We start from the raw sequence: 18,146 nt of genomic DNA, 5'->3' as shown, positions 1-18,146 counted from the left end.
CCTACGAGACGCAGAGACGTCGGTCCTCCTTCCTGGCCATCAAGCGGGAACTACGAGCAGAGGGCATCCAGTACTCCCTACCATTCCCGGCGCGACTCCGCATCATCGTGGACTACTCCACCAAGTTCTTTGACACCCCGGACGATGTGTGTAGTTGGCTTGAATTATACAGGGCGGGCAAAGATGGCTTCAGAACCTCTTCTCAATCCACGATGGAGGATATACTACAGCGGAAACCTAAGAGGTTCAGACACCGCAGGGGCAGGACTACTCGCCCCTCTACGGTAGAGACTGCGGCGGAGCGGCGTGGTGCGCTGGAGATGGTCTCTTCCATGTCTGGCCCTCAGGACGACCATGGAACTGCTCAATCGGAACCTGGAGAGAGTGGAGGCCACTCGGACAGAGAGGGCTCTGAAACGGACAGTGTGAAGCTCCCGGTGGTCACCCCTGAGACAGCAGAAGGTCTACTTGATGAACAATGAAGCTTTCGGGTGAGCCAGTTCTGGTCGGGGAGCTAAGGGAGGGGGCGGATACGTGGGGAAGATGGGACTCATCAGGGGGAATTGTTTATTCACTGTCTACGGGGGGGGTCGCAGGACCTCTCTTTATAGACCCTGATGCTATCGAGCTCGGCCGCGATGCGGCTTGCAGTGGGACCCCGCGTCGACGCTCGGCCCCCACATTGCCCTTAAGGCACACCTACGGTGGCTACCGTTAGGTTAGTAGGAGGGGAGGTTTTGGAGAGTACAGTTTGGATGGGGACTAGATGGCACTATTTGGAACCTGTTCTGGGGGGGTTGGAAGGGGGTTCATGTTTGCAAGTTGATTTACAGTTGTTAAGGGGGGGGACTCGTTATCGGTGCGGATTTCAGTGAGTGCTTCCCCATAGTTGTACTGTGCTCAGAGAGACAGGAGGACACGATATGGGACAATGGCTGACCTATCAAATCTGAAATGTATCACTTGGAATGTGCGGGGTCTGCACACCATGTCCAGACGACATAAGGTCCATGCTTATCTAGTGCGCAGAGGAGTACAGATCGCGCTGCTACAAGAAACACATCTCACCAAATCTGAGGGACTTGCGCTACAGCGTAGATGGCGAGGGCAGGTATACTGCACCACCTACTCAGCTTACGCAAGAGGCGCGCTAATATGGATAAAGGCCGGAGTACCCTGGCAGGTTGATAGCCATACTGTAGATCCAGAGGGGAGATATGTCGCGTTGGCAGGGAAATTAGGGGGAAGAGATTTGAATATTTGCTGCAGTTACGCGCCTAACACGGACCAACTCGCCTTTCTAAATGCGCTGTCGGGCTCCTTGGCCCGCTACTTCTCGGGACCCATCCTCCTAGGGGGTGACTTTAATTCGGTGCTCGACGTTAGCATGGATAGATCTCATCCTCCCCTCCCGGACTCCCCGATGCATCGGGTGGCCAAGGGCAGATTAAACTGGCAGACTAAGTGGGGACTGACGGACATCTGGCGAGCGCACCACTCACACACTCGGGATTACTCCCACTTTTCCGGCATGCACGAATTGCATGTGCGACTGGACGGCCTATTGGGGTCGGGAGGGGTGGCTTCTTCGGCTGTGCGGTCTGAATACCTGACGAGGACACTCTCCGACCACAATCCATTATTGATTGATCTCCGGTGGCTCCAGTGTGCCCCATGTGTGCCTACCTGGAAACTGCGGCCCGAGCTGCTGGAAGACCAGGTGTTCCAAGGGGACCTGGGGGACAAGATCACGAGATACTTTGAGATAAACAAGGGCACGACTGCAGAGAGAGCCACGGAATGGGACGCCTTTAAGGTGGTGATTAGAGGCTATTGCATAACGCAAAAAGTTGGAGTGCACCGCGTACTCCTAGAGGACCTGGCCAGAGCTGACCGAGTCCTCCGCGAACTAGAACTCTCCCGCCCTGGCCGCCCAGAACTCCAACAGCAGATCCTGGTGGCAAAGGAGGCGGTGGCTGTAGAGGTTGAGCGACTGCGCAGTTATGACCACAAAGCTTACCTGACTAGATCGTTGGCGGAGGGTGACAAATCGAGTGCGCTGCTGGCTTGGCTTGCTAACCCTACGAGACGAACCTCGCCCATTGTGGCAATGAGGACTGCAGAGAATGAGGAGGTCTACACTCAACCCGAGATCCTTCATTGCTTCTGGAGTTACTACAAGAGGCTATATCGCAGTCGGTTACCGCCGGACACTTCCCCGACGGACACCTTCCTGAGGGATCTGCCGATCCCCGCTCTGGAATCGGAACAGGCGAAAGGCCTAGGACGGGATGTGGAGCTGGGTGAGATCAGAAGCGCGATTAAAAAAATGGCACGTAATAAAACGCCGGGCCTTGACGGCCTACCTGTGGAGTTTTATTCCACATACATAGATATCCTGGCCCCCAAACTCCTGCGGGTTTACAAAGCGGCGAAGTCTTTGGGACGACTACCAGGCTCGATGCGAGAGGCCCTGGTGGTACCTTTACTTAAACCAGATCGGGAGGGAGCGGAACCAGCATCTTATAGACCGCTCTCAATGCTCACGGTCGACTATAAGATCTTGAGCAGCATACTAGCCGCACGACTGCTGGAACACATGAGCTCTCTAGTACATACCGACCAGGCGGGCTTTATCCCCAAGCCTAACACTCTGATGAACATCCGACGCTTATTTAGACTTTTGGAGGGTGATCACACAGATGCTCCCGATCCTATGATCCTCTCGATAGACCTGGAGAAAGCCTTCGACAGCCTAGAATGGATTTATCTTCACAGGGTCCTTGAGCGGTTTGGTCTAGGTGAGGGATTCCTGAGATGGACCGCGGTGCTGTACGCCTCAGCGGTGGCTAGGGTGAAATCGGGCCCGCTGATATCCCAGCAATACCCAGTAGAACGGGGCACGAGACAAGGCTGCTCGTTATCCCCATTGCTATTCGCCCTTGCAGTGGAGCCGCTGGCTATCTCGATCCGTACCGGGGCCCACTACAGGGGGTTGCAATCTCCGACGGGCCACCAGTACATCTCCCTGTATGCTGACGACCTACTGCTTTTCCTCGAAGACGCTAGAACGGCCTTAACCGGAGCAGATTCAGTGCTCACGACTTTTGGTGAGGTGTCGGGACTCCGGGTGAATTGGGCTAAGACCTGCCTATTTCCGGTCCACAGAGATAGCCCCCAGCCGGACATTCACAGAGAAATCAGATGGGAGCCGGCTTGTTTTAGATACCTGGGGGTGCATGTTTACCATCGCCCTGTTGACATACTAGAGGGTAACATCTCCAGGGGCATCCGGGCGCTCAAGGGTAGCATGTCCTTTTGGTCTACCCTACCCCTCTCAGTGGCAGGGCGAATAGCACTGTTAAAGATGGTGGCACTGCCCCGACTACTGTACTACTTCCGGACACTTCCGATATGGATCCCCAGATCTATTTTCCAGGGCCTGGACTCTATAATAGTGACGTTCCTGTGGGGCTCGGGCTGCCGCAGAGTAGCGCTTAGGACCTTGCTGAGGCCGAGAGCGGAGGGGGGATTGGCGGCACCTGGCTTTGAGACGTACTATTTGGCTGCCCAGCTGCAGTTCTACACCCAGGAGGTGGCGCGTGAGTTTCGAGGCCCGGAAGAATCACGAGGCAGTGGCATACCCAGACATGTCTTATCGTATATTGCGCTGCAACAGAAGCTCGAGTTGAGAGACCTCACTCAGGAGGAACGCACCATACGCTCGTGCTGGAACCGAGTACATCGCAAACTGGGCAGACCGCGACCCTATGCCCCGGAGATCCCGCTGGGAATGCTTACTGCATTGCCCCACGGAGGAGACTCGTCTCGACTGGGTGTTTGGGAAGAAGTGGGTGTGCAGACGTAGGTGACCTCTACGAGGATGGAGCATTGCTGCCTTTCCAGGCGCTTCTAGACCGCTACGACGTCCCTCGAGGTGACTTTTTGCTCCATGCGGCGGTCACAAGGGCACTCCAAGCGCACTGGAGAACTGGTCACGAGGAACCGCAGCTGTCGGCGGCATGTCAATATGTCATGATGTCCGCGGGGACAATTAAAGCAGTGTCGTGCTTATACTCCAGAATGGTAGATGAGAGATTGACCCCCCTAACGGTTCTCAAAGCCCGATGGGAGGCTGATATAGGGAAGGAAATTCCAGAGTCCACGTGGTCCCAGCTACTGCAGCGGACCTGGAAGGGAACGCGGAGTGCCCGTTTCCAACTGGTCCACTTCTATGTATTGCATAGAGCCTATCTGACCCCGGAGAAACTACAGAAATATTTCGACCTGGAGACGGCGGCCTGTCCTAGATGCAGGACAGCCGGAGCGGACCTTTTTCACATGCTGTGGTCCTGTTCTATGCTGACCTCCTATTGGTTGATTGTAGGAGACACGCTGACCGAAGTGACTGGACGATCGTTGCAGATGGATGCGGCTGTAGGGATTCTACACTGGTTTGCACATACCCCTAAAAATAAAATTACTAGTAAATTTATCGATTTAGGATTACTTCTGGCCAAACGGGAAATCACCAGACACTGGAAGGCGCGTGTTGGTCCAACGGGCACTAAGTGGCGCAATGAACTTCTCAAGTGGGCGGGGAGTGAGAGTACATTGTGATTCCAGCAGGCGAGGCGGCGGCGAGATGAGCGGGCCCTAGAGGCGGCGCAGGCTTGGGAGACGATAGTGCAGGCCCTGCGCGACCATAACACACATACTGACTCAGACAGTACAGATGAGGGGCAGCCTGGATCCCAATAACATGCTATTACCGAATTGTACCCAATGTAGAGCACTACGGCTTATATCACATGATATTCGACCACAAGATAGACTACCGATGACGAGAGGGGTGGAGGGTGGGGGATAGAGGAAGAGGAGCGTCATTCGCTTCCATCAAGCGTTAGAGTTCTGTACCATGATGAACGACACTTTAATCCTCTGGGGGGGTGAGACAGTTGGAGGGAGGGAGGGAACTGCGTTTGGGATGTTTGACAAAGCAGAAGAGATTTATTCTACCACCTGAGATATACTGCGAGAACGAAGAGATACACACTGCAAAAGAATGGCACACGCCGCCCGACCCCCGGGTTGTGGGCTGAATGGCCTTGTATAGAGGTTGTATCAACACCGCCAGCACTGACTTAGATTACGTTTCAGGTGCCAATGTTGTGATTATATCTGTTTCCTGCAATAAAAATAAATTTACCAAAAAAAAAAAAATTATTAATCCCCCGATCGCTCTCCCCGATGTTGATTTTGTGGCCGGGACAGAAAAACATTTATACCCCTCTATGCTATACAGATTTGGGTCAGCAGCCCATGTTTCCTGCAGGCATATGATTTGGAAGTTGTTTATATATTTCCGCCATTCCTGGGAATCATATTTGGCTGCCAGACCTGCAATATTCCAGGATATAATTTGTAGACTATCCTGGTTATCCCCCATGGGAAACCCTTTTGGTTCCCTTAGTGATTGTACTTCCTTGACTCCCCCTGTTGTTATTATATTGGTACGGGGTTCAAGTATAATTTCACTGTTCTGCCTAGTTCGAACGGGGGTTGTCTTCTGATCTAGTTGCTCCGTAATTTTTATTCCCCCTTTTTTTGTTTTCAGAATCCTTCTACTGGCCCCCCTACCATCGCTAAGTCCTGGGATACTCTGCGTTTGAATTCCTGTCCCAGTAATCCCTTCCTCCTCTAATCTCTTCGTGGGGTGTAAAGTACTGGTTTCCTTTAGTACAAGTCAGTCCACCTCTCCCAAGGCACTGAACCGGTTCCAGTGCACGTGCTGAGATAGAAAAGGATCATAAACTGGAATGCCTTGGTAAGGCATTTGCCATTGGGGAAATCTGTGCTGTGGTTCCAGCTGCTGAACCCTACTCATGAGTGTTCTGTTTACCTGCATTGGTCTTTGGGGTATATTTGGATACAAATATATTAAATGTAAAGGGTGTATTTGTGTGTGAGATCTGCTGGGAAATGCGTTGCATATGTAGTTTACTGCAGCAATATCTCTGAAATTAATTGTTAATATATCCCCTGCTATTGTTTTTATTCCTCTCCCGATCCACTCCCCTCTTCTTACTGCAAGTATTTCGCCACAAATGTTTGGAGGTAAGGGTCTATTTACCTGCAGCCATTGCACACATTTATTTCTTAGTTCAGAGTCTGTTTCCCTTTTTCCCTCTTTCAGGGGTGGAACTCCTGTCAATACAACCACAAAGGGCAATGCATCAGGTGGGAGGTTGAGTGTCCTGAATCGAGTCAATCTTATTTTTTCCGGTGCATTTTTTACTTGGGGGGGGGGGGTTGTAATGGTCTTTTCTTTTAAGATTTGGTCTGTTTTATCATTTGGGGTTTGAAGGGTTCCTTTACCTTGTTCTACTTGGACCTGTGGGGTGGCACTAGAGGTGCAGGGGTTAGGGAATATGGGGGCTTTTTCTACTGTTGGAGTTTTCATTTGCCTGACTTTCTGTGGTCTTTTTGCAGTAGGTTCATTTATTAATATTCCCTTATCTTTTGATGTCTTGTTAACCGTACCCCCGTCTTGTCCCGCTTTGGATAATGTGCCGTCATGTCCCAGTTGCCTAGTAAGGCCCACCCCTTTGTTGTTTATTAGGGATGTTAGTCTGTCAATTTTTGACATAAGAGGTTTAATCAGGGCAGTGATCGTGTCTTCTAAGTCTGCCTTCAGGTCTGCTACCATATTTGCCACCCAGCAGGGTATTCCTGGTGTAGAGGTAGTTATGGGTGCCACTAAATTGTGATTTATTGTGTTATTTTGTCCCTTTTTTCCCCCCCTGTTTTTGGCCTTCTCTGGATCTTTTTCTCTCGATAGTACTTATAATCGCCTTTTCTGTGGCACACACAGTGCTTGAGTTTGTCTGAGTGTTAACTATGTCCATATTACTCTCAGTGGGGGCCTGGGCACATGGGAGCTCGGCAAAGGAGGAAGTAACACCAAGGCTAGTGTCAGGGTCATCTGTAGCATCTAAAGTGACTACTGAGAGATCAGTTGCTACTTCTTGTGTATCTTGGATGATTGCCATCGGTGGTAGGGACATCCTCCTTTCTGTATTTGCTATTGCACTTGCTACGACCCCAATTGTCTGCTGTAACATTTTGTCAATCGCTGTGAGTGTAGGTACTGATTGTGGGGTGTCCACCTTCTGTTTAGTGCTAGATCTTAAGGTGGGCATCCTGGAGCTTTTCGTTAGCTTCCTCATGCTTAGATACCAGTCAGTCACAGCATGGGAGGCTCGAGTAGCCGTTAACTGATCAGGTTGTATGAATACCTTGTGTGAAAAATTGTTGGGGGGGCGGCCCAGCCCAGCCTCCTCTGGCCTCAGAGGGCCGTAGAGGGTCCGCCCTTTGCCCGGGCTTAGCCCGGCCCTCCCGCGACGCGGATGTGGAGCCTTGGTTTTAAGCGCCGCCTGGCGCGCTGTTTGAGGGATCTCCCTTCCGGTCCCGGGGCAAGGGCAGCTGGGAACGGTAGTCCTTTGCCCTCTCGCTCTCCCTTACACAGCGGCTGCTGTTGGTCTGCAGCGGTGGAGGGAGAGCGGAAAGCCCACACGGGTCCGAGGTTCGATTCAAGGAAAACAAAGATAGCGGTGAGCCAGCAAGCAAGGGTTACAGCGTAGATATGACCCCCGCTCCACCGATGTGGAGCCTTGGTTTTAAGCGCCGCCTGGCGCGCTGTTTGAGGATCTCCCTTCCGGTCCCGGGGCAAGGGCAGCTGGGAACGGTAGTCCTTTGCACTCTCGCTCTCCCTTACACAGCGGCTGCTGTTGGTCTGCAGCGGCGGAGGGAGAGCGGAAAGCCCACACGGGTCCGAGGTCCGATTCAAGGAAAACAAAGATAGCGGTGAGCCAGCAAGCAAGGGTTACAGCGTAGATATACTTTACTAAAATATGTATTTTATTATTCTGAGACCAGGCATACTAAACTCGAATTTCTACCATGTTCTCTGAGTCTGCTAGGATTATAAAAATGTAACAATCCAGCAGTCTATGGAGAACAGGCAGCCTTGCAATAGTGAAAAACGAAAATGGCTGTAATTCACTATTAGGACCTGCCACACATATCAGGGCGTGTCCTACCTTATACTTACAATGCACCCTGCCCTTGGGCCTACCATAGGGGTGACTAATATGAAGAGAGAGAGAGAGAGAGAAACTTGTTTATTTAGACCTTGGTCTTTTAAACAGTACAGAACACACGTAATTAGAATCAAAAAGTACGGACAGACAAAATTCTACTACATCTTAAATAGGTAAAATTCAGTACTTGTTAAAAGTAAATTAAAAGAGGGTGACGCCCTCAGAAACACAACACACACTACGCCCGATTTTTACAGAAATCTCAAAAATTCTAAAAGGTTAAGAAGAAATTTTTTCATTTTATAAAACTTTAAAACAACTTAAAATCAGGGCCCCTCTTTCGAAATCACGCTTCCATATTCTTTTAATCCCTTCAAAAATTTACCCAATGCAATTGCAATTTCTAACGTGGGCATATCGGTAAGTAAACAGATCGCCTGGGCACGAGAAGTTATCTTATGTGATAGAAATATCGGACATAAAAACAATTTCCTTATATCGTGTACACATAAGCAATCAAGTAGAATATGCGGCATATCGTGTCTTAGTCCACGCCCACAGTTACAGTTACCTTCTGGGCCGATCAGTGCAGATTTTAATTTTCCATCTATCTTCCATGGGTTGATCCCAACCCGAGTCCTAAGAATTTCATATCTCAGCACTCGGTTGGGCAGAATGTCCAAATACGGGAACCAGCCATCATTTACCCATGACGTTTTTAACCACTGGACCGATTTTTTCTCTGACATATAATCTAGGTCCTGCGCCCTGGAGAGCGACTGGCCTTGTTCCCTAAGAGTTTTCTTAGTAAACTCGGCTATCAAGGCGTCCTGAGAAAATTTCACATTAAAGCACCCAGTTACTTTCTGCAGGGTTTTGCACACATCCTTTGCCCAGGCAAGGTTACTTATTTGGATCTCACCCTACACCACTGTGAGACCTTTAATGTCACTCCTGGGTCTTGGCGCTTCCAGAATCTTACCAGGGCCATTTGAGATTGTACGGTCCATGAAGTTAGCCCTAGCTCCATTCTTATTGCTTGAACCATAGTACAGTTTGGTAAGGACAATATTATTTTTAAAATTTTTCCCTCTTCCTGGTCCCACTCATGTTTACCGCTCAGGTATAACACCTCTGCGCCATACAATACTTGGGGGGGGGGGGGATCATTGCACCAAATGCCTTTATCATTGGTTTATGAGTCATGTCACCATATTCTTTATTAAACCTTTTCAACCCACATGTGGATGATAAAGCTTTGGCTCTTTGCGCCTCCAAATGGGTGCGCCAATTTAGCGCACTATCAAACCAGAGGCCTAGATATCTATATTCCTTGACTGCCTCTAATTTGTTATTACCCAAAAACCAATTAAAATTCCTCTTGCTCTTTCCAAAACATAAAACCTTGGTTTTTTCCATATTTACAGTCAAAAATGTTCTATCACAGTAACCTTTAAAAGCATTTAGTTTCCTTTGAAGTCCTATTTCTGTTTGATCTAGGATCACTAAGTCATCTGCGTATAATAGGCAAGGCACTTTGTTCCCACTCATTCTAGGGCTTGCACTTCTTTCTACTTCAAGTGTCGCAGGGAGATCTGCCAGAAAGTTTGAAAATAACAGGGGTGCCAGGACGCACCCCTGTCTGAGGCCATTCCCTATCGATATCTTGTGGGTTAGTGACCCATGCGAATCTCTAATAACCTGGGCCCAGTTCCCTCTATGGAGATCTTTCAAGATCATCAATAGGCCATCCGGAATTCCATATCCCGTCAAGTCCTCCCAGAGTTTGTTCCGGTCCACAGAGTCAAACGCGGCCCGAAAGTCAACAACACAACAATGCAACTTCCCATTTTGTTCTATTGACTTCCGGGCCAAAGCCCATAGGGCAAAGCAATGGTCTATTGTGGAATGGCCTTCTTTGAAGCCGCCCTGTTCCACTGGAATAATTGCTCTCTCTTCTGCCCAAGTCTTTAGCCTACCTAATATTATTTTAGCGAATATTTTTTCTCCTATATTGAGAAGGTTGATTAATCTATAGTTCCTTGGTGTGTTGACGTCCCCTTTTTTATGGATCGGTCGAATTATCGCACCCTTCCAACTACTTGGAACTATTCCTGATTCTAGGACTACTAAAAACATTTGGGAGAAGAATTTAGCCCACCAAGATGTCCGTGACTTGATTATCAGGGCAGGCAGGTTATCTGGGCCGGAGGCTCTTGTTAAATTTAAAGTTTTGATTGTATTAAGTACATTTCTTTCTGAGAAGTCTGGTTTTATGTCATCTACCAGTCCTCTCCAGTCCCTTTGTACTTCCTTTGACTAATATGAAGAAAAGGGATGGTTTAGGGACTGTCAAGTGGGTGCACTTGCCCTGTCAGCATTACAGTACCAGACTGCACACAGGTTCTGCAATGGCAGACCTTAGACACATTTTAGAAAGCTGCTTCTGTGGGTGGCACAACCAGTGCTGCAAGCCCACTAGCAGCATTTGGATCACACGCCCTGGGCACACTCAATGCATTGTACTAGGGTCTGACAGTAAACCAAACATCCAATCAGGAAACCACTAAGCAATACATCAATTTACAGTAGGGAGCACTTGCACTGTGGCACTGGACAGCAGTGGCACAGTGCCCAAAGCATCTATTACCAGAAAAACACATGAGGCAACAGCGAAAAATGGAAGGGAGACTCACGCCAATGGTGCCAGGTCTAACAGTGACACCAATAGGTGCTTTTTTTGACATGGCAACAGATCATGAGAACGTTTAGAGCAAACGTTGGCAGAAGGGCGACACGGGCAGATCCTACCCTCCATGATGACATCAACAAATAAAGTTCACCGAGGCGTGGCTAGGTTGATGTGTTGATGTTGTTCCCTGGTGAATGCCTCAGTTGCCTCCCCGCCGACGGGGTACAACTAGTGCACGCATTGATTGACAGATGTATACTAGGCGCATCACACAATGTAAATCGGTCGCACTTCCAGGCTCTTTATTACCAGGGTGTCGGGTGGGACAGCAAGGCGGTGGTGCAGGAAGCAAAGTCAAACCGATGAGCTACTTCAGGGGGTTAACAGCACCGCGTGGCACCTGTGGGTCATACGCTTCACTCCCAGCAGCGTCCACTCCTGCTTTGCAGGGCGCCTGAGGGATAACATCTCTCGTCGGTACTTTGAGCCGTGTGTGAGTTGGTGCCACATAAAAGATCAACTATAAAAGCGTAATTGTTTATCCATGATTTGTCTCCCCCACCTCTTCCCAATATTTAAATACGTCCCCAGGGATGAGCCTCGTTCCCTGGTGAGTGCTCCCGACACATAAGTACATCCGAAGCTTATGGAGATAGGGGTCGCGGCAGAGATCAGGGTGTCAGTTGGTCTTAACTCTGTATTCACCGAACACTGCAACCGGCTTGAACTTGGAACCCTCTTCGCCTTCGCGTGCTTTCAATGGGCCCCATTTCGTAACACTACAGCCCATTCTTTGACATCTTCCAACAGCCCCCCGCGCGAGCAGGAAACACATGCCTGCCATTGTCCCCATGTCATCTGGGCTGGGAGCGGCTCGGGCGAGGGGCTGGAAATGTAATTCAGCACCCGTCCCGATCCCCTCCTGTCACTCTTTCGTCCTCCGTCCCCTGTTCCCGGGAAAGAGAAAGGGCCCGGCCCTCCCAGAGGGCAAGAGGCCAAAGACAGCAACAAGGACACTGCCTGTGAGGTGACGCTGCGCGCAGCAGTACAGCGCGCAGCGAGGCCTTAGAGCAGAGAGGAGGCGCCCCGGGGGGATTGCCAATCTGCACAAATTCATTCTAACCCATGCCCCTTGGCAGATGTGTGGGTGGATATTGCAGTTGCATGTTGCGAGCCTTGCAAACCAAGCCTCTGTCCGAGTCCCCGCTGCTGGACTAATGTAGAAGAAAGAACGTGGAGTAAATCGGCCACATTTATAACCACAACCTGAATTATGCTGGATGTTTAACATGCTTTATATGTGCAACTCTGTAGATGAAGCCTACTATATTCTACTCACGTGCGTTAATTAATCTCGCTGCCTAATTTCATACCGACCCCATAGGAGCCAGGTTGACCACAATGTTTGTGGGACACGGGTAATATGAGCGGAGGTGAGATGACGTGAGTGCCAATCAGGGTGCCCTTATTCACATACACGATGGCCCATGGAAAAGACCCTAGCATTAAAAAACCCACCCTAAACCAAGAACAGTAAACAAAAAAAACGTATTTATTCACTACAGAGGAGGAGCGGAGAGGTGCTAGGAATATGCTGGAAGGGTTTAGCCTCCACTCGGGATTGAGAGTGAACTGGCAGATATCGAGACTGTTTCCCATGTCACTGAATAGGACCCTCAAGATATCATGAAATGTGCGGCTCAAGCTGAGAAACTATTATGTCTTACACAGAGCATATCTCACGCCTGGGTGAATCAGATGATACTTCCAAGGGGAAGAGGTGGCTTGTCCTAGATGTGGGGAAAGAGAGGCACATGTGATACACATGTTTTGGGACTGTCCCAGTCTCCGTGCAGTCTGGGAAGAAGTGCTAAGTACGGTAGAAACTATCATAGACAAACAGATACAACACACACCAGGCCATTGTTTATTTAGCTGTTTCCCACAAACGGCCAAAGTGGAGATCACATGGAAGCTCCAGGACCTTGCATATATACTAGCCAAGCGGGAAATCACTAAGAACTGGAAGTCGGCAAGTGGACCCAGAGTAGGGACTCGGAAGAGGGAACTAGAATTGGGCAGGCACCGAAGGCAGAATCTTGCTGAGAGAAGCTGCATGGGGTATAGGTACACTGGATACAGCAAGGGCTTGGGGAAAGTTAGTAGATGATATATGGGAACCTCTTGCGCCAGTGGCATAGCAAGGGGAGGTTTGGGGGCGGTGGCCTCCCACCGCTATTACCTGCAGTCTCAGGGATCCCCCGCCCTTCAGTCGGCTGCCGCTGGTGGAAAAAGAACCGTCGATCTTGCCAGCAACCCCCGCTCTTCACTCTGGCCGTGTGGGGTGGAAAAATCATGGACTGCCACAGGCAGCCATAGGGCTAGCTACGCCACTGTCTCTCTCTCTTCATTGCCTGAAAGAGAAAGGAATGGAGTGGGCCAGCGAGAATAAGAAAAGACTGACAACACCTGACCCCTTTAGCTACACAATGTATCCTCTTCAGGAACAGCATGTGCTGGTGAGTGCCTGAAACGTTTCAGCGCTCCGTCCATCATACACTTGTGTTTGCTTTGTTCAACCTAAGTTGGCAGGGTATGCCCAGACATGGGTCCCTTGCTCACTTTACCACTGGATTCAAGCTAGCCTGGCTGATGAAGGCTGTTAGCCTGAAACCGGTCCCAGGATGCTTGTTTCTGGTTTAGGGAAGCAATGGCTTGGCAGTTCAGGCTGGACTGTTCCCAAGAGGCACAGGGTCAAGACTGATTTGCATATAGCTGTGTCTAAACTGGGGTGGCGAAGTGAGCTAAAGAACGATGATGGATTCAACCCAGATCTGTGACTGGGGGTGAGTGTCTGAAAAGTTTCAGCGCTCTGTCCATCATCTCCTTGTGTTTGATTTGTTCACCAAAAGTTAGCAGAGTATGCCCAGACGCGGGTCCCTTGCTAACGTTGCCACTGGATTCAAACTAGCGTGTATGATGAGGGCTGCTAGCCCGAAATTGGTCCTAGGATGCTTGTTTCCGGTCCAGGGAAGACATTGCTTGGCAGTTCGGGCTGGACTGTTCCCCTGAGGAACAGGGTCAAGACTGATTTGCATATAGCTGTGTCTAAACTGGTATGCAGACATAATATCGATTTTTTTATTATCAACCTACACTAATATCGAGTTTTAAATATCGTAGGGACAGAATATCAAAGTAAAGAATATCGGTGACCAGAATATCGACCTTAAGGTAAGTAATATTGTTTTTTTTATATCGAAGTAAGTAATATCGAAGTAAGTAATATAATTTGCAAAAATATAGTTGTTAATAATATCGATATTTATATTAGTGTTATGTATTTTAGTATGTATTTTGTATATAAGTTTAATTTTTGTTGTAATGTTTTTTAATTATTTTTCAATATATGTATAAAATGTTTAGAAATTAGTACTTTTTTTAAAGTAAATTTTACGTTTTTGTTTCAGAGCTGGTTGTGGGTTTGTAGTGGAATAGGGTGGAAGGTAATTTAATTATAATTAACATTTTTTATGTATTTGTATTGATTAATAATTTATTGTTAATACATTATTAATGGTTAATTACTTGTTATTAATTGATTAATTGCTACTTATATTAATTATAATTAATGTATTGTTATTTTTTATTTATTGTTACTTAATTTATTGTTAATTAATTATTAATTGGTAATTAATTCTTATTAATTGATTCATTGATACTTAAATTAAATGTGTTATTTTGTATGTGTTGTGGGTTGTTGGTTTATAGGGGAAAAGGGTGGGAAGTAATTTATTAGAATTAAGTACATTTACATTTGTATTAATTGGTATTGATTATACATTTATTGTTAATTAATTATGAATTGGTAAATAATTTTTATTAATTGATTAATTGATAATTAAATTAATTGTATTATTTTTTTATGTATAGCAGGTTGTGGGTTTATAGGGGAATAGGATGGGAATTAATTTATTATATTTAAGTACATTTTAATTTTTATTAATTGATATTGATTATTAATTTATTGTTATTTATTTATTAATTGGTAATGTATTTTCTATTAATTGATTAAGTGATATTTTAATTAATTGTGTTTTTTATGTGTAGCGGGTTGTGCGTTTATAGAGGAATAGGGTGGGAAGTAATGTAATGTTATTTAAGTAAATATTCATTTAATTTTATTGGTATTTCTTATTAATATTTTTGTTAAATTCTTATTAATATGTTATTTATTCAAAAAATATATATTTAATTAATAAGTATGTTAATTTAACCCCTACGCTATTCTACATTTTCCATACTGATACACTCACTGGAGTTGGTATAGTAATTTAAACCCTAATGCTATCCAACACTTTCCTTACTGTTGCACTCACTGGAGTGGGAATAGTCATTTTTACCCCTACGCTATCCAACACTTTCCCTACTGTTCCACTCACTGGAGTGGGAATAGTAATTTTAACCCCTATGCTATCCAACACTTTCCCTACTGTTGCACTCACTGGAGTGGTAACAGTATTCAATTCAATTCAATTCAAAGAACTTTATTCGGTTATTATACAAAAAATAACCATAAAAGCTCAGTTTATAGATCACAATCAAATTCCATACTTAAAAATCAAAAGAATGGATAAAGTTGAAAACCTATATATAAAAGTTCATATCACAATTGATTTACAAAATTTAAAAACGTTTAAAAAAAAAGCAGTAACAGAAGCAACAGTAAATACATTATCTACATTCTGTAGTGCCAGGAATGCGGGGTGACATTGTCTCAGTGCCAATCTCTTTAACACTGGGACGATCCATCTTTTTCTGGGTATGGAATAAAATGTGCAGAAAAACAAGATGTGGATGGACGACTGGGCTGATATGTCGTCACATGGGCAATTACAAAGTGATCTTGACCAATCGTTTACCTCAGGAAAACTTAAAGTTCTATGTAAGATGTTAAGTCTGAGGCGTGTTGATGAAAACCTGTCAAAGTCCTTAATGGTTAACAAAATGTAAGGCTGTATATTGACAATAATCAAAGTAAGATTATGTGCCAACACCGTGGTTTTGGTAATTTTACTGGTAATTCTAAGTTCGCTCAATTATGACATACATACATTTTTAAGGTCCTTTCTCGGTACCCGACACACAGAAGAGGGGTCATTAAAATATTCTTTGTGGCCTAATTGAGTTAAAACATCTTAATATAATGCAGCCATCTTATCTTATTAGCCCCATCAATTCCCAGTGCGTCCTTTACGATATGACGATTAAATGCAGACTCTTCAGTGGTCCAAACCCTGTGCCACAGAAGGACAGGTTGTATTTTGATCATATCCTCAAGATAAGGAAAACCCAGTTCTGTGTGGCAGATAAGTGTAGACGTACTGTCCGGTACTGCCAAAAGATGCCTGAGGAAGATGTTTTCTGCCATTTGTAATGAATTAACATTAGCATACCCCCAGATACCTGCACCATAAGTAGCAATCGCTACACATGTTGCCCTATAAATGCACAACAGTTCGCCTGGGATTTTCCTGCTGAAATTCGTTAGTGTCATCAATGATTTGCAGAATAGGAGCCTTCTAGCTTTAATTTCACTGCACCAGGAACCGGACTGATCAAACAAGATATCTAAACATGAAAATGTGTTAGTGTTCTCTAATGCCTTAGAATTAATAAAAATAGAATTTTTCATTTTTTTTTGCCCTAGGCCCACATTGCATCGAAAACATTTTAGAGCAATTACTTGTAAGGCCCGAATTTGTCATAAATTGTGTAAAGGAGGTTATGACCCTTTGCAGACCAATGGGCGTAAAGGCCATCAGGACAGCATTATCTAGGAGTGCAGGGATAGGGCGAGTAGCTGCCAAAGGCAGATCCCTGCACTCCTTGATTAAGGTGTTTCAAGATCATTTAATATATAACGTAAATAGGAATGGGGCAAGGATGCAGCCCTGCCGCACTCCTCTAGAGATTTTAAAGTTCCTAGTGAAGTCCCTACCCTGTCCAAAGCGGACCCTCTCCCTGCACTCCTTGATTAAGGTGTTTCAAGATCATTAATATATAACGTAAATAGGAATGGGGCAAGGATGCAGCCCTGCCGCACTCCTCTAGAGATTTTAAAGTTCCTAGTGCAGTCCCCACCCTGTCCAAAGCGGACCCTCACCCTTGCCCCCGCATAAAGCTGCCTTAAAAAAGAAACTATGGGGTTATCCACCCCCAGCCTTTCCAAAATAGCCCAGAGCTTTTCCTGAACAAAGCAATCAAATGCTGATGTTAAATCTACAAAAGTTAAAAACAACCTCTCCCTTTTGGCTTTTGTATATTTATCTAAAAGAATGGGGATGTTTAGGCCCTGATCTATAGTGCCTAGGCCCTTACGAAAGCCATATCGAAGACTACTTATAATTGATTGCTCTTCTGCCCACGTTTGAAGTCTACCTAAAACCACACGCCCTATTATCTTGACTGTAGAATCCAGTAAAGAGATTGGGCGATAGCAAGCTGGATTTGCTCTATCGCCCTTTTTAAAAATAGGAACGATAATGGATTCATACCATGACGTTAATCACCCCATAGAACAACAAGCATTAAAAAGTCGCATTAGGAGAGGTCCCCATAGTGCCACGTTGTTTTTGAACAGGTCAACCGGGACACCATCCGGGCCCGGTGCCTTACCACACGTGCTAGCTGTTATAGCCAAATTAACCTCACTCAAGGTGAAGTCCATTCTAGGATTGTGGAAAGTGGGTAGACAATCCACGTCGGCTTCAATCTCCACAGGCACCTGGTCATCTAGTATTTGATTAGTGTAGAGCTTGGAATAGTGTAACACCCACTCTTCCTCCAAAATGGCAGTCCCTATGGTTGCTTTAGATTTATCAGTAAGGAAAGGCGCATTAACCGCCTTCCAGAAGGCAGCAGAACCGCGGTTAGTCGATGCCTCATGCAGGGCATTCCACGCTTCCTCTTTTAGTTCATCCTTCTTTATTGTTAATGCCCTCTTGTAATTCCTTCTGGCTTCCCTAATAAGGTCATAATCCTTAACTCTAGCTTTTAAAGCATTTTTAAGTCTAGAATAGGCCTTGGTACAAGTGGAATCAAACCACCCTTCACTATGATTATCGCACCTTTTAGCATTTACCCACCGACTTTTTTTAATTTGGGCTGAAATAGCTATAAAATTCTCAATGATTGGGGGAGGAGCTACACTAGCAACCAAGATGGCCGCGTAGGCTCCCGGCTCCGCCGACCTCCTTCTCCAGCCGGACGATCCTGTCTAATATCCTGAATTTACGCCCAACCTTCGTGTGCGTGAACCGATGCAGAGTCTGATGGTGAAGTCCCGAGAA

This window comes from Lissotriton helveticus, chromosome 1_1 (genome assembly GCF_964261635.1).
Source record: "Lissotriton helveticus chromosome 1_1, aLisHel1.1, whole genome shotgun sequence".
Taxonomy (NCBI): Eukaryota; Metazoa; Chordata; class Amphibia; order Caudata; family Salamandridae; genus Lissotriton; species Lissotriton helveticus.
This window is presented reverse-complemented; position numbering follows the sequence as displayed.